Below are 18,595 nucleotides of genomic sequence, written 5' to 3'. Positions count from 1 at the left end.
TCGGTGCATTATACATGACAGCTAGAGACTGACTGTGAACGAATGTGGCCTCTGTGTTCTTTTTCTAGCTCTACCTGGCACTCATGCGGAGGTAGGGGGCTGTCATGTCATGTGTGGTGGGGTGGCAACGGGAATGAATAAAGGCAGCAGGTATGAATTATGTACATGTGTATATATGTATATGTCTGTGTATGTATATGTATGTATATGTTGAAAAGTGTAGGTATTTATATGTGCGTGTGTGGACGTTTATGTATATACATGTGTATGTGGGTGGCTATGGCCATTCTTCATTTGTTTCCTTGCGCTGCCTCGCAAACGCAGGCGACAGCGACAAAGTACAATATGAATATGAATAGATAATTTGAAGTCAATTGATCTTTCTTCCATTTCTAGTTTTGTAGATTTGTGATTTTTACTTCATTTATCAGATTGACATTAAAAGTTGGTGCTAAGTAAAAAAAAAAGTTTGATGGGGTTTGATTAGAGTATTTAGGTAGACAGGGAGGTCATAATATCTTAATAAGAGGCTCTAGTTTTATTGAAATAACATAGGATAAGACTTAAATTAAAGTTTTTATGAAAAAAAAAATTTTAAGTTAATATTTCTTTAATCAGGCTTTATTACTCATATGATTTAATTTTTAGAGTATTGCATTGAAGCTGCAAATGAGGTTTAGTTTACCTGTGGGTATAAGAATATATTTTTTGAGACATTGATCTTCATCTTTACATTAGGAATGTAATGTGTTAAAACTTACACAATGAAAAAGATGCATAAACAGAATTGAACCACTTTGAAAATAAGTTAGAAGCCTTTTTCATTCCACAAATGTTTCATTGGTAGGAAAATGAAATTTCATTGAAATCATTAACAGTGATAAGCCTCTTTTTGGCTTCTATCAAAATTTAATTATAGTTTAATTAAACCAAGGCTTAGATCGAACCTAAGAACAAATTTTCGCTTTCTAATTGAAGTGAGGTTAGTTAAATATAACACTTTGTGAGTGCAAGTTACATATCATCGTTGACTATAACCCCATTGATATCATTCAAGGGCTCCAGAATGCCATTCGACATATAGTTTCAATAAAAGATTTAAAAGAAAATAAGTCCCATGGAAGTTCATGAGATTAAATTTGATAGGTTTATAGTGCATACTAATGGTAGTAATAGTGTAATTTCTACATCAAAAATTGAAAAAATAGCAGAGATTAGGAAAAACCCTAAAGAAAACGGAATGCGTGCTGATCCTTTAGGATCAAATCCACATTCAAATGGTGATATTTTTTCTTTACCAGCAATTGCATTTTTTGAATGAATGATGCGATTGATATAAGAGTAAAACAGATGATTAGTGTTACAAAGAAAATAGATAAGATTTATTTAAGTATTCATTATACTTTGTCGCTGTCTCCTGTGTTAGCGAGGTAGCGCAAGGAAACAGACGAAAGAATGGCCCAACCCACCCACATACACATGTATATACATACACGTCAACACACAGCACATACACGTCAACACACAGCACATATATATACCTGTACATCACACTCAGCTAGAGAGTGAGTGTGAACTATTGGGGCCCTTGTTGTCTTTTCCTAGCGCTACCTCGCACACATGAGAGGGGAGGGGGTTATTATTCCATGTGTTGCGAGGTGGTGATGGGAATGAATAAAGGCAGACAGTATGAATTATCTACATGTGTATATATGTATATGTCTGTGTGTGTATATATATGTATACATTGAAATGTATAGGCATGTATATTTCCGTGTGTGGACGTGTCTGTATACATTTGTGTATGTGGGTGGGTTAGGCCGTTCTTTCGTCTGTTTCCTTGCGCTACCTTGCTAACGCAGGAGACAGCGACAAAGCAAAATAATAATAAAACATCTCAACGTATACATATATATATACACACACAGACATATACATATAAACACATGTACATAATTCATACTGCCTGCCCTTATTCATTCCCCGTCGCCACCCCGCCACACATAAAATGACAACCCCCTCCCCCCTCATGTGCACGAGGTAGCCCTAGGAAAAGACAACAAAGGCCCCATTCGTTCACACTCAGTCTCTAGCTGTTATGTATAATGCATAGAAACCACAGCTCCCTTTCCATATCCAGGGTCCACTGAATTTTCCATGGTTTACCTCAGACACTTCACATGCCCTGGTTCAATCCATTGACAGCACGTTGACCTTGGTATACCACATCATTCCAATTCACTCTATTCCTTGGACGCCTTTCAACCTCCTGCATGTTCAGGCCCCTATCACTCAAAATCTTTTTCACTCCATCTTTCCACCTCCAATTTGGTCTCCCACTTCTCCTGGTTCCTTCCACCTCTGACACATATATCCTCTTTGTCAATCTTTCCTCAGTCATTCTCTCCATGTGACCGAACCATTTCAAAACACCCTCTTCTGCTCTCTCAACCACACTCTTTTTATTACCACCCATCTCTCTTACCCTTTCATTACTTACTCGATCAAACCACCTCACCCCACATATTGTCCTCAAACATCTCATTTCCAGCACATCCACCCTCCTCTACATAACTCTATTTATAGCCCAAGCCTGGTAACCAAATAAAATTATTGGAACCACTATCCCTTTAAACATAGCCATTTTTCCTTTCCAAGATAATGTTCTCGACTTCCACACATTTTTCAACGCTCCCAGAACTTCCGCCCCCTCCCCGCTTCCATGGTTCCATCCGCTGCCAAATCCACTCCCAGATATCTAAAACACTTCACTTCCTCCAGTTTTTCTCCATTCAAACTTACCTTCCAATTGACTTGTCCCTCAACCCTACTGTACCTAATAACCTTGATCTTATTCACATTTACTCTCAGCTTTTTTGTTTCACACACTTTACCACACTCAGTCACCAGCTTCTGCAGTTTCTCACCCGAATGAGCCACCAGCGCTGTATCATCAGTGAACAACAACTGACTCTTTTCCCAAGCTCTCTCATCCACAACAGACTGCATACTTGCCCCACTTTCCAAAACTCTTGCAGTCATCCCCCTAACAATGCCATCCATAAACAAATTAAACAACCATTGAGACATCACGCACCCTTTCCGGAAACCAACATTCACTGAGAACCAGTTACTTTCCTCTCTTCGTACTCGTACACATGCCTTACTTCGTTGATAAAAACTTTTCACTGCTTCTAACAACTTGCCTCCCACATCATATATTCTTAATACCTTCCACAGAGCATCTTTATCATCTCTATCATATGCCTTCTCCAGATCCATAAATGCTACATACAAATCAATTTGTATTTCTAAGTACTTTTCACATACATTCTTCAAAGGAAACACCTGATCCACACATCCTCTACCACTTCTGAAACCACACTGCTCTTCCCCAATCTGATTCTCTGTACATGCCTTCGCCCTATCAATCAATACCCTCCCATATAATTTCCCAGGAATACTCAACAGACTTTTACAGAGATACCTATGTAATTTGAGCACTCACTCTTTTCCCCTTTGCCTTTGTACAATGGCACTATGCAAGCCTTCTGCCAGTCCTCAGGCACTTCACTATGAGTCATACATACTTTGAATATCCTTACCAACCAGTCAACAACACACTCACCTCTTTTTTAATAAATTCCACTGCAATACCATCCAAAATTGCTGCTTTGCTGGCTTTCATCTTCCACAAAGCTTTTACTACCTCCTCTATGTTTACCAAACCATTCTCCCTAACCCTCTCACTTTGCACACCAGCTCGACGAAAACACATTTAACAAACCTTCAAAATACTCTCTCAATCTCCTCACCTCACCACTACTTGTTATTACCTCCCCATTAGCCTCCTTCACCTATGTTCCCATTGGTTTTCTTGTCTTATGCACTTTATTTACATGTTTTTATTCTCTCTAGAATTTAATGATAATCTCTCACCCCAACTCGCATTTGCCCCTTTTTTCACCTCTTGCACCTTTCTCTTGACCTCCTGCCTCTTTCTTTTATACATCTCCCAGTCATTTGCATTGTTTACCTACAAAAATCGTCCAAATACCTCTCTTCTCTTTCACTAATAATCTTACATCTTCATCCCACCACTCACTACCTTTTCCAATCTGCCCTCCTCCCACGCTTCTAATTCCACAAGCATCTTTTGTGCAAGCCATCACTGCTTCCCTAAATACATCCCATTCCTCCCCCACTCCCCTTACCTCCTTTGTTCTCACCTTTTTCCATTCTGCACTCAGTCTCTCCTGGTACTTCCTCACACAAGTCTCCTTCCCAAGCTCACTTATTCTCACCACTTTCTTCACCCCAACATTCTCTCTTCTTTTCTGAAAATCTCTACAAATCTTCACCTTTGCCTCCATAAAATAATGATCAGACATCTTTCCAGTGCACCTCTCAGCACATTAACATCCAAAAGTCTCTCATGCGCCTATCAATTAACACGTAATCCAATAACGCTTTCTGGCCATCTCTTCTACTTACATATGTATACTTAAGTATATCTCTTTTTAAACCAGGTATTCCCAATCACTAGTCCTTTTTCAGCACAAACATCTACAAGCTCTTCACCAATTCCATTTACAACACTAAAACCCCATATGCACCAATAATTCCCTCAACTGTCACATTACTCACCTTTGCCTTCAAATCACCCATCACTATAACCCGGTCTTGTGCATCCAAACTTCTAACACACTCACTCAGCTGCTCCCAAAACACTTGCCTCTCATGATCTTTCTTCTCATGCCCAGTTGCATATGCACCAATAATCACCCAGCTCTCTCCATCCACTTTCAGGTTTACCCATATCAATCTAGAGTTTACTTTCTTACGCTCTATCACGTACTCACACCACTCCTGTTTCAGGTATAGTGCTACTCCTTCCCTTGCTCTTGTCCTCTCATTAACCCTTGACTTTACTCCCAAGACATTCTCAAACCACTCTTCCCCTTTACCCTTGAGCTTCGTTTCACTCACAGCCAAAACATCCAGGTTCCTTTCCTGAAACATACTATCTATCTCTCCTTTTTTCTCATCTTGGTTACATGCACACACATTTAGACACCCCAATCTGATATATATATATATATATATAGGTAGTGAAGAGGTAGTGAAAGCTTTGCGGAAGATGAAAGCCGGCAAGGCAGCAGGTTTGGATGGTATTGCAGTGGAATTTATTAAAAAAGGGGGTGACTGTATTGTTGACTGGTTGGTAAGGTTATTTAATGTATGTATGACTCATGGTGAGGTGCCTGAGGATTGGCGGAATGCGTGCATAGTGCCATTGTACAAAGGCAAAGGGGATAAGAGTGAGTGCTCAAATTACAGAGGTATAAGTTTGTTGAGTATTCCTGGTAAATTATATGGGAGGGTATTGATTGAGAGGGTGAAGGCATGTACAGAGCATCAGATTGGGGAAGAGCAGTGTGGTTTCAGAAGTGGTAGAGGATGTGTGGATCAGGTGTTTGCTTTGAAGAATGTATGTGAGAAATACTTAGAAAAGCAAATGGATTTGTATGTAGCTTTTATGGATCTGGAGAAGGCATATGATAGAGTTGATAGAGATGCTCTGTGGAAGGTATTAAGAATATATGGTGTGGGAGGAAAGTTGTTAGAAGCAGTGAAAAGTTTTTATCGAGGATGTAAGGCATGTGTAAGTGTAGGAAGAGAGGAAAGTGATTGGTTCTCAGTGAATGTAGGTTTGCGGCAGGGGTGTGTGATGTCTCCATGGTTGTTTAATTTGTTTATGGATGGGGTTGTTAGGGAGGTAAATGCAAGAGTTTTGGAAAGAGGGGCAAGTATGAAGTCTGTTGGGGATGAGAGAGCTTGGGAAGTGAGTCAGTTGTTGTTCGCTGATGACACAGCGCTGGTGGCTGATTCATGTGTGAAACTGCAGAAGCTGGTGACTGAGTTTGGTAAAGTGTGTGGAAGAAGAAAGTTAAGAGTAAATGTGAATAAGAGCAAGGTTATTAGGTACAGTACGGGTTGAGGGTCAAGTCAATTGGGAGGTGAGTTTGAATGGAGAAAAACTGGAGGAAGTGAAGTGTTTTAGATATCTGGGAGTGGATCTGGCAGCGGATGGAACCATGGAAGCGGAAGTGGATCATAGGGTGGGGGAGGGGGTGAAAATTCTGGGGCCTTGAAGAATGTGTGGAAGTCGAGAACATTATCTCGGAAAGCAAAAATGGGTATGTTTGAAGGAATAGTGGTTCCAACAATGTTGTATGGTTGCGAGGCGTGGGCTATGGATAGAGTTGTGCGCAGGAGGATGGATGTGCTGGAAATGAGATGTTTGAGGACAATGTGTGGTGTGAGGTGGTTTGATCGAGTGAGTAACGTAAGGGTAAGAGAGATGTGTGGAAATGAAAAGAGCGTGGTTGAGAGAGCAGAAGAGGGTGTTTTGAAGTGGTTTGGGCACATGGAGAGGATGAGTGAGGAAAGATTGACCAAGAGGATATATGTGTCGGAGGTGGAGGGAACAAGGAGAAGAGGGAGACCAAATTGGAGGTGGAAAGATGGAGTGAAAAAGATTTTGTGTGATCGGGGCCTGAACATGCAGGAGGGTGAAAGGCATGCAAGGAATAGAGTGAATTGGAATGATGTTGTTTAAAACCATGGCCCCTAACTGCTAGCCCCAGTGGATTGAACCAGCATATGATGCGCCTGGGTAAACCATGAAAGTTATGTGAAGCCGGATGTGGAAAGGGAGCTGTGTTTGGGGCATTATACATGACAGCTAGAGACTAAATGTGAATGAATGTAAGCCTTTGTTTCTTTTTGGAGCGCTACCTTGCGCACACCTTTAGGGAGGGGATTTTCATTTCTGTGTGGCAGGGTGGCGACGGAAATGAATAGGAGATAGGGGAGAAAGAATACTTCCCACGCATTCCTCACTTTTCGTAGAAGCGACTTAAAGGACGGGAGCAGGGGCCAGAACCCTCCCCTCCTTGAAATTTAATTTTCTAAAAGGGAAACAGAAGAAGAGTCATCGAGGAGTGTTTCATCCTCCTCGAAGGCTCAGATTGGGAGTGTCTAAATGTATGTGGATGTAACCAAGATGAAAAAAAGGAGATAGAGTATGTTGAGGAAAGGAACCTGGATGTTTGGCTTCTGAGTGAAACGAAGCAAAGGGTAAAGGGGAAGTGGTATGGAATGCCCTTGGGATTAAAGTCAATTGGTTAGGGAGAGGACAAGAGCAGAAAGGAGTAGCAACTACTCCTGAAACAGAGTTGTGGAGTATGTGATAAAGTTGGGGAAAAAAGTAAATTCAGATTGAATGGGTAAAACTAAAGTTGATGGAGAGAGATGGGGGGATTATTGGTGCATATGCACCTGGGCAAGAGAAGAAAGGTCATGAGAGGCAAGGGGTTTTTGGGAGCAGCTGAATGAGTGTGTTCGGGGTTTTGATGCCCCAAAAAGGGGGTTTTGCAGTGAGGGGTTAATTTGAATGCAAAAGTGAGTAATGTGCAGTTGAGGAAAATTGGTATACAGAGTGTTCAGTGTTGTAAAATGGAAATGGTAAAGAGCTTGTAGATTTATGTGCGAAAAAGGACTGGTGATTGGGAATAACCGGTTTTAAAAAGCGAGATATACATAAGTATACGTTTTAAAAGTAGGAAAATGCCAGAGAGCAAAAATGGATTGTGTTTTAAAATTGAAGGTGGGGCGAAAGAGAGACTTTTGGATGTTAATGTGCTGAGAGGTGCAACTGGAGGGATGTCTGATCATTATCTTGTGGAGGCGAAGGTGAAGATTTGTGGGGTTTTTCAGGAAAGAAGAGAGAAATTGGGTGAAGAGAGTGGAGAGAGTAAGTGAGCTTGGGAAGGATACTTGTGTGAGGAAGTACTAGAGAGACTGAGTACAGAATGGAAAAAGGTGAGAACAAAGGAGGTAAGGGGAGTGGGGCTTGGCAAAAGATGCTTGAGGCATGAGAAGCGTGGGAGGTGGTTGATTAGAAGGGTAGTGCGGGGTGGGATGAAGATGTAAGATAATTAATTAGAAAGAGAGAATAGAGAGGCATTTAGACAATTTTTGCAGGAAAAAATGCAAATGAGTGAGAGATGTATAAAAGAAAGAGGGAGGAGGTCAAGAGAAGGGGCAAGAGGTGAAAAAGAGGGTAAAATGAGAGTTGAGTGAGAGAGTATCATTGAATTTTAGGAAATAAAAAGATGTTTTGGAAGGGGGGTAAATAAAGTGCGTAAGACAAGGGAACAAATGGGAACTTCAGTGAAGGGGGCTAATGGGGAGGTGATAACAAGTAGTGGTGATGTGAGGAGATGGAGTGAGTATTTTGATGAATTATGTACATGTGTATATATGTACGTGTCTGTGTGTATATATATATATGTATGTGTTGAGATGTATAGGTATGTATATGTGTGTGTGTGGATGTGTATGTATATACATGTGTATGTGGGTGGATTGGGCCATTCTTTCATAAGTTTCCGTGCGCTACCTCGCTAATGCGGGAGACAGCGACAAAGTATAATAAATAATTATATCAATATGGTTGACTTTCTGTTGTGTGTTTCACCAACTGGTTTAACTGTATGTCATACTTATTGACTTGTATTTTATACTATTAGAGGTGAACCAACTATTAGTTCTTTTATCTGAATCGGAGATTCTACTACAACTATAAGAAGTCCTAGATTGGAATTGAGAGTAGGGGCTGTAGTAATAAGATCAGTTTTATCATGATTGTTATTCTCAGAGAGATATATAATTTGTTTGAGATTTTCTTGGAAAATTTAGCTTTAGCAGTAATAAATTTTGGGGGGATCTTGGGATATATATTCAGTTTTATGAATATGAATTATAGTTTGAAGGCATATGATAGTTGATAGAGATGCTCCGTGGAAGTTATTAAGAGTTTATGGTGTGGGAGGCAAGTTGATAGAAGTAGTGAAAAGTTTTTATCGAGGATGTAAGGCATGTGTATGAGTAAGAAGAAAGGAAAGTGAGTGGTTCTCAGTGAATGTCGGTTTGCAGCAGGGATGCACGATGTCTCCATGGTTGTTTAATTTGTTTATGTGTGGGGTTGTTAGGGAGGTGAATGCAAGAGTTTTGGAGAGAGGGGCAAGAATGCAGTCTGTTGTGGATGAGAGGGCTTGGGAAGTGAGTCAGTTGTTGTTCGCTGTTGATACAGCATTGGTAGCTGACTAGGGTGAGAAAGTGTAGAAGCTGGTGACTGAGTTTGGTAAAGTGTGTGAAAGAAGAAAGCTGAGAGTAAATGAGAATAAGAGCAAGGTTATTAGGTGCAGTAGGTTTGAGAGACAAGTGAATTGGGAGGTAAGTTTGAATGGAGAAAAACTGGGGAAGTGAAGTGTTTTAGATATCTGGGAGTGGATTTGGCAGCGGATGGAAGTGGAAGTGAGTCACAGGGATAGGGAGGGGGTGAATGTTCTGGGAGCGTTCAAGCATGTGTGGAAGGCGAGAACATTATCTCGGAAAGCAGAAATGGGTATGTTTGAAGGAATAGTCGTTCCAACAATGTTATTTGGTTGCGAGGCGTGGGCTATAGATAAGGTTATGTGGAAGAGGGTGGATATGTTGGAAATGAGATGTTTGAGGACAATAGGTGGTGTGAGGTGGTTTGATCGAGTAAGTAATGAAAGGGTAAGAGAGATGTTTGGTATTAAAAAGAATGTGGTTGAGTGATCAGAAGAGGTTGTATTGAAATGGTTTGGTCACATGGAGAAAATGAGTGGGGAAAGGTTGACAGAGGATATATGTGTCAGAGGTGGAGGGAACGATGAGAAGTGGGAGACCAAATTGGAGGTGGAAGGATGGAGTGAGAAAGATTTTGAGCAATTGAGGACCTGAACATGCAGGATGGTGAAAGGCATGCAAGGAATACAGTGAATTGGAATGATGTGGTATACCGGGGTCGACGTGCTGTCAGTGCATTGAACCAGGGCATGTGAAGCATCTGGGGTATTGTGTGGCCTGGATATGGAAAGGGAAATGTGGTTTCGGTGCATTATACATGACAGCTAGAGACTGACTGTGAACGAATGTGGCCTCTGTGTTCTTTTTCTAGCTCTACCTGGCACTCATGCAGGGGTAGGGGGCTGTCATGTCATGTGTGGTGGGGTGGCAATGGGAATGAATAAAGGCAGCAGGTATGAATTATGTACATGTGTATATATGTATATGTCTGTGTATGTATATGTATGTATATGTTGAAAAGTGTAGGTATTTATATGTGCGTGTGTGGACGTTTATGTATATACATGTGTATGTGGGTGGCTATAGCCATTCTTCATTTGTTTCCTTGCGCTGCCTCGCAAACGCAGGCGACAGCGACAAAGTACAATATGAATATGAATAGATAATTTGAAGTCAATTGATCTTTCTTCCATTTCTAGTTTTGTAGATTTGTGATTTTTACTTCATTTATCAGATTGACATTAAAAGTTGGTGCTAAGTAAAAAAAAAAGTTTGATGGGGTTTGATTAGAGTATTTAGGTAGACAGGGAGGTCATAATATCTTAATAAGAGGCTCTAGTTTTATTGAAATAACATAGGATAAGACTTAAATTAAAGTTTTTATGAAAAAAAAATTTTAAGTTGATATTGCTTTAATCAGGCTTTATTACTCATATGATTTAATTTTTAGAGTATTGCATTGAAGCTGCAAATGAGGTTTAGTTTACGTGTGGGTATAAGAATATATTTTTTGAGACATTGATCTTCATCTTTACATTAGGAATGTAATGTGTTAAAACTTACACAATGAAAAAGATGCATAAACAGAATTGAACCACTTTGAAAATAAGTTAGAAGCCTTTTTCATTCCACAAATGTTTCATTGGTAGGAAAATGAAATTTCATTGAAATCATTAACAGTGATAAGCCTCTTTTTGGCTTCTACCAAAATTTAATTATTGGTTAATTAAACCAAGGCTTAGATCGAACCTAAGAACAAATTTTCGCTTTCTAATTGAAGTGAGGTTAGTTAAATATAACACTTTGTGAGTGCAAGTTACATATCATCGTTGACTATAACCCCATTGATATCATTCAAGGGCTCCAGAATGCCATTCGACATATAGTTTCAATAAAAGATTTAAAAGAAAATAAGTCCCATGGAAGTTCATGAGATTAAATTTGATAGGTTTATAGTGCATACTAATGGTAGTAATAGTGTAATTTCTACATCAAAAATTGAAAAAATAGCAGAGATTAGGAAAAACCCTAAAGAAAACGGAATGCGTGCTGATCCTTTAGGATCAAATCCACATTCAAATGGTGATATTTTTTCTTTACCAGCAATTGCATTTTTTGAATGAATGATGCGATTGATATAAGAGTAAAACAGATGATTAGTGTTACAAAGAAAATAGATAAGATTTATTTAAGTATTCATTATACTTTGTCGCTGTCTCCTGTGTTAGCGAGGTAGCGCAAGGAAACAGACGAAAGAATGGCCCAACCCACCCACATACACATGTATATACATACACGTCAACACACAGCACATATATATACCTGTACATCACGCTCAGCTAGAGAGTGAGTGTGAACTATTGGGGCCCTTGTTGTCTTTTCCTAGCGCTACCTCGCACACATGAGAGGGGAGGGGGTTATTATTCCATGTGTTGCGAGGTGGTGATGGGAATGAATAAAGGCAGACAGTATGAATTATCTACATGTGTATATATGTATATGTCTGTGTGTGTATATATATGTATACATTGAAATGTATAGGCATGTATATTTCCGTGTGTGGACGTGTCTGTATACATTTGTGTATGTGGGTGGGTTAGGCCGTTCTTTCGTCTGTTTCCTTGCGCTACCTTGCTAACGCAGGAGACAGCGACAAAGCAAAATAATAATAAAACATCTCAACGTATACATATATATATACACACACAGACATATACATATAAACACATGTACATAATTCATACTGCCTGCCCTTATTCATTCCCCGTCGCCACCCCGCCACACATAAAATGACAACCCCCTCCCCCCTCATGTGCACGAGGTAGCCCTAGGAAAAGACAACAAAGGCCCCATTCGTTCACACTCAGTCTCTAGCTGTTATGTATAATGCATAGAAACCACAGCTCCCTTTCCATATCCAGGGTCCACTGAATTTTCCATGGTTTACCTCAGACACTTCACATGCCCTGGTTCAATCCATTGACAGCACGTTGACCTTGGTATACCACATCATTCCAATTCACTCTATTCCTTGGACGCCTTTCAACCTCCTGCATGTTCAGGCCCCTATCACTCAAAATCTTTTTCACTCCATCTTTCCACCTCCAATTTGGTCTCCCACTTCTCCTGGTTCCTTCCACCTCTGACACATATATCCTCTTTGTCAATCTTTCCTCAGTCATTCTCTCCATGTGACCGAACCATTTCAAAACACCCTCTTCTGCTCTCTCAACCACACTCTTTTTATTACCACCCATCTCTCTTACCCTTTCATTACTTACTCGATCAAACCACCTCACCCCACATATTGTCCTCAAACATCTCATTTCCAGCACATCCACCCTCCTCTACATAACTCTATTTATAGCCCAAGCCTGGTAACCAAATAAAATTATTGGAACCACTATCCCTTTAAACATAGCCATTTTTCCTTTCCAAGATAATGTTCTCGACTTCCACACATTTTTCAACGCTCCCAGAACTTCCGCCCCCTCCCCGCTTCCATGGTTCCATCCGCTGCCAAATCCACTCCCAGATATCTAAAACACTTCACTTCCTCCAGTTTTTCTCCATTCATACTTACCTTCCAATTGACTTGTCCCTCAACCCTACTGTACCTAATAACCTTGATCTTATTCACATTTACTCTCAGCTTTTTTGTTTCACACACTTTACCACACTCAGTCACCAGCTTCTGCAGTTTCTCACCCGAATGAGCCACCAGCGCTGTATCATCAGTGAACAACAACTGACTCTTTTCCCAAGCTCTCCCATCCACAACAGACTGCATACTTGCCCCACTTTCCAAAACTCTTGCAGTCATCCCCCTAACAATGCCATCCATAAACAAATTAAACAACCATTGAGACATCACGCACCCTTTCCGGAAACCAACATTCACTGAGAACCAGTTACTTTCCTCTCTTCGTACTCGTACACATGCCTTACTTCGTTGATAAAAACTTTTCACTGCTTCTAACAACTTGCCTCCCACATCATATATTCTTAATACCTTCCACAGAGCATCTTTATCATCTCTATCATATGCCTTCTCCAGATCCATAAATGCTACATACAAATCAATTTGTATTTCTAAGTACTTTTCACATACATTCTTCAAAGGAAACACCTGATCCACACATCCTCTACCACTTCTGAAACCACACTGCTCTTCCCCAATCTGATTCTCTGTACATGCCTTCGCCCTATCAATCAATACCCTCCCATATAATTTCCCAGGAATACTCAACAGACTTTTACAGAGATACCTATGTAATTTGAGCACTCATTCTTTTCCCCTTTGCCTTTGTACAATGGCACTATGCAAGCCTTCTGCCAGTCCTCAGGCACTTCACTATGAGTCATACATACTTTGAATATCCTTACCAACCAGTCAACAACACACTCACCTCTTTTTTAATAAATTCCACTGCAATACCATCCAAAATTGCTGCTTTGCTGGCTTTCATCTTCCACAAAGCTTTTACTACCTCCTCTATGTTTACCAAACCATTCTCCCTAACCCTCTCACTTTGCACACCAGCTCGACGAAAACACATTTAACAAACCTTCAAAATACTCTCTCAATCTCCTCACCTCACCACTACTTGTTATTACCTCCCCATTAGCCTCCTTCACCTATGTTCCCATTGGTTTTCTTGTCTTATGCACTTTATTTACATGTTTTTATTCTCTCTAGAATTTAATGATAATCTCTCACCCCAACTCGCATTTGCCCCTTTTTTCACCTCTTGCACCTTTCTCTTGACCTCCTGCCTCTTTCTTTTATACATCTCCCAGTCATTTGCATTGTTTACCTACAAAAATCGTCCAAATACCTCTCTTCTCTTTCACTAATAATCTTACATCTTCATCCCACCACTCACTACCTTTTCCAATCTGCCCTCCTCCCACGCTTCTAATTCCACAAGCATCTTTTGTGCAAGCCATCACTGCTTCCCTAAATACATCCCATTCCTCCCCCACTCCCCTTACCTCCTTTGTTCTCACCTTTTTCCATTCTGCACTCAGTCTCTCCTGGTACTTCCTCACACAAGTCTCCTTCCCAAGCTCACTTATTCTCACCACTTTCTTCACCCCAACATTCTCTCTTCTTTTCTGAAAATCTCTACAAATCTTCACCTTTGCCTCCATAAAATAATGATCAGACATCTTTCCAGTGCACCTCTCAGCACATTAACATCCAAAAGTCTCTCATGCGCCTATCAATTAACACGTAAGCCAATAACGCTTTCTGGCCATCTCTTCTACTTACATATGTATACTTAAGTATATCTCTTTTTAAACCAGGTATTCCCAATCACTAGTCCTTTTTCAGCACAAACATCTACAAGCTCTTCACCAATTCCATTTACAACACTAAAACCCCATATTCACCAATAATTCCCTCAACTGTCACATTACTCACCTTTGCCTTCAAATCACCCATCACTATAACCCGGTCTTGTGCATCCAAACTTCTAACACACTCACTCAGCTGCTCCCAAAACACTTGCCTCTCATGATCTTTCTTCTCATGCCCAGTTGCATATGCACCAATAATCACCCATCTCTCTCCATCCACTTTCAGGTTTACCCATATCAATCTAGAGTTTACTTTCTTACGCTCTATCACGTACTCACACCACTCCTGTTTCAGGTATAGTGCTACTCCTTCCCTTGCTCTTGTCCTCTCATTAACCCTTGACTTTACTCCCAAGACATTCTCAAACCACTCTTCCCCTTTACCCTTGAGCTTCGTTTCACTCACAGCCAAAACATCCAGGTTCCTTTCCTGAAACATACTATCTATCTCTCCTTTTTTCTCATCTTGGTTACATGCACACACATTTAGACACCCCAATCTGATATATATATATATATATATATATATATATATATATATATATATATATATATATATGAGTGAGTGAGTGCTCAAATTACAGAGGTATAAGTTTGTTGAGTATTCCTGGTAAATTATATGGGAGGGTATTGATTGAGAGGGTGAAGGCATGTACAGAGCATCAGATTGGGGAAGAGCAGTGCAGTTTCAGAAGTGGTAGAGGATGTGTGGATCAGGTGTTTGCTTTGAAGAATGTATGTGAGAAATACTTAGAAAAGCAAATGGATTTGTATGTAGCATTTATGGATCTGGAGAAGGCATATGATAGAGTTGATAGAGATGCTCTGTGGAAGGTATTAAGAATATATGGTGTGGGAGGCAAGTTGTTAGAAGCAGTGAAAAGTTTTTATCGAGGATGTAAGGCATGTGTACGTGTAGGAAGAGAGGAAAGTGATTGGTTCTCAGTGAATGTAGGTTTGCGGCAGGGGTGTGTGATGTCTCCATGGTTGTTTAATTTGTTTATGGATGGGGTTGTTAGGGAGGTGAATGGAAGAGTTTTGGAAAGAGGGGCAAGTATGAAGTCTGTTGGGGATGAGAGAGCTTGGGAAGTGAGTCAGTTGTTGTTCGCTGATGATACAGCGCTGGTGGCTGATTCATGTGAGAAACTGCAGAAGCTGGTGACTGAGTTTGGTAAAGTGTGTGGAAGAAGAAAGTTAAGAGTAAATGTGAATAAGAGCAAGGTTATTAGGTACAGTAGGGTTGAGGATCAAGTCAATTGGGAGGTGAGTTTGAATGGAGAAAAACTGGAGGAAGTGAAGTGTTTTAGATATCTGGGAGTGGATCTGTCAGCGGATGGAACCATGGAAGCGGAAGTGGATCATAGGGTGGGGGAGGGGGCGAAAATTTTGGGAGCCTTGAAAAATGTGTGGAAGTCGAGAACATTATCTCGGAAAGCAAAAATGGGTATGTTTGAAGGAATAGTGGTTCCAACAATGTTGTATGGTTGCGAGGCGTGGGCTATGGATAGAGTTGTGCGCAGGAGGATGGATGTGCTGGAAATGAGATGTTTGAGGAAAATGTGTGGTGTGAGGTGGTTTGATCGAGTAAGTAACGTAAGGGTAAGAGAGATGTGTGGAAATAAAAAGAGCGTGGTTGAGAGAGCAGAAGAGGGTGTTTTGAAATGGTTTGGGCACATGGAGAGAATGAGTGAGGAAAGATTGACCAAGAGGATATATGTGTCGGAGGTGGAGGGAACTAGGAGAAGAGGGAGACCAAATTGGAGGTGGAAAGATGGAGTGAAAAAGATTTTGTGTGATCGGGGCCTGAACATGCAGGAGGGTGAAAGGAGGGCAAGGAATAGAGTGAATTGGAGCGATGTGGTATACCGGGGTTGACGTGCTGTCAGTGGATTGAATCGGGGCATGTGAAGCGTCTGGGGTAAACCATGGAAAGCTGTGTAGGTATGTATATTTTGCGTGTGTGGACGTATGTATATACATGTGTATGGGGGTGGGTTGGGCCATTTCTTTCGTCTGTTTCCTTGCGCTACCTCGCAAACGCGGGAGACAGCGACAAAGCAAAAAAAAAAAAAATATATATATATATATATATATATATATATATATATATATATATATATATATATATATATATTTTTTTTAAAGGGGAAGTAAATGTTTATAGTTGTGTTACTGGAGTGATAGTTTTCATACATGGTGTTTTGACAAGAAAATAGTGAAATTGGAGAAAAATGTAGCTTAGACATTGAAGCTTATTGATACAGTGGTTAAATTGATGAGAACTGCTATTGACGTTTGTGTAAATAAATTATACATTTCCTTTTTCCGTAGCCAGAGGTTGAACCATTATGTGACATTCATTTTTTTCCGTTCAAGCTAAAAGTTTCAGTTTTCTAAATTGTTTCTTACATTTTTCATATGTATATATATGTATGTGTGTGTGTGTATATGTACGTATGTATGTGTATGTGTGTGTATGTGTATATGTGTATATATATATATATATATATATATATATATATATTATCCCTGGGGATAGGGGATTAAGAATACTTCCCACGTATTCCCACGTATATTTATATATATATCTATATATTTATATATATATATATATATATATATATATATATATATATATATATATATATATATATATATATATCTGCTTTAGTAATATGTATATCCTGGTCTTTTTTTAAGGTGTTAATAGCTCTTATAAATGTTTTAGGGCAATTAGGTTCCACTGGTTTTAAGGTAGTGGCAAACACTAAAGCCTTACAGATATTAATTTCATCATTAGCGTAATGACTGTATTTCTCTAAATTACAAAAAGACTTTGTGACATGAACACATCTGGCGTCCCTGTTAGAGCACACCCAACTTGATCCGTAGCCTCATGCACACAAGGAATCCTTATTTAGTGCTTTATTAGACAGGTAGATCACAAAAGAAGGGTTTGTCTTCTTAGTCCAGTGTGTAAACTTACAATTTAGTGACATTTGTAGACTATTGCCTTCATGTCTTAATGTATTCTAGCAATAGTTGGATGGCAACAGCCGTAGCATTGTGTACATTTGCCATCCAGAGAGAACGGATGCCCATCTGTTGGTCGACACATCTCCAAACTTTCATACAATAACGCTCCATTACAACTAATTATTCACATACAAACATTATCATCTTGTACATTACAAAATTACGAAACAGAATTAACATATTTCATTATAAATAAATGTTTCTATATCACAAATTTCACGATATAAGAAGGCATTCAAATGTATGTTTTTTGGGTTAACTAAAGTAAACACGAGAAGGAAATGAGAGCACAGTATAATAACGATTTCAGATAATGTCACAAACCACAATGGTTTGTTAATATGTAAATTATAATGGATAAATAGGCTAAATGTTGTACAGATATAAAAACATGAAAAAACTAAAAAAAAAAGTTTGCCTGGTGTGAGAATCGAACTCACGACCTTGAGCTTTTGAGGCTCACGCTCTGCCACTGAGCTAACCAGGCGGTAATATAATACAAAAAAAATCTTCTATTTGAATTGCTAGAAAATCCCGACATTTTCTTGTTTGGCTCTTCCGTCTGCTCCTGGTCTTAGAAAGTGCTGGAGGGATTATATATATATATATATATATATATATATATATATATATATATATATATATATATATATATATATATATATGAGCCTGATGGGAAATAACCGGTGTAGATCCAGTTGATCACCAAGGTGAGATGAAGGGTATTCGAGTACATAATATTCCAATAGTCATTTCCCTATTAGGGGCCATCATATCCTAGCGGTAACGCTCCCGCCTGTTGCACATGGGTCCCGGGTTCGATCGTGAGTGTTGGAGGTTTGTATGATATATATAAATATTGTGCTCATAGTTTGTTCATGTATTTAGTTGAGTTTGCCCAAAAAACATACATTTGAATACGTTCTTATATGTCGAATTTTGTGATGTAGAAACATTTATTTATACATGAAATATGTTAATACTGTTCCGTACTATTGTAATGTACAAGATG

The 18,595-nt window shown here is 39.6% G+C and overlaps 1 long non-coding RNA gene and 1 other non-coding gene across 3 annotated transcripts in view; one reads left to right on the top strand and one right to left on the bottom strand.

The window, feature by feature from the left end:
- Positions 1-18,595, top strand: part of LOC139765366 (uncharacterized) — a 65,366-nt gene that overhangs the window by 33,351 nt on the left and 13,420 nt on the right. The gene's annotated exons all lie outside the window — the stretch shown is intronic.
- TRNAL-CAA (transfer RNA leucine (anticodon CAA)) lies at positions 17,999-18,070 on the bottom strand. The gene has a single exon. It is a non-coding gene; the product is annotated as a tRNA-Leu (tRNA).

The sequence above is a fragment of the Panulirus ornatus genome, chromosome 54, assembly GCF_036320965.1.
Source record: "Panulirus ornatus isolate Po-2019 chromosome 54, ASM3632096v1, whole genome shotgun sequence".
Lineage (NCBI taxonomy): Eukaryota > Metazoa > Arthropoda > Malacostraca > Decapoda > Palinuridae > Panulirus > Panulirus ornatus.
The sequence above is the reverse complement of the archived record's forward strand: the minus strand, read 5'-3'. Positions and strand labels throughout refer to the sequence as shown.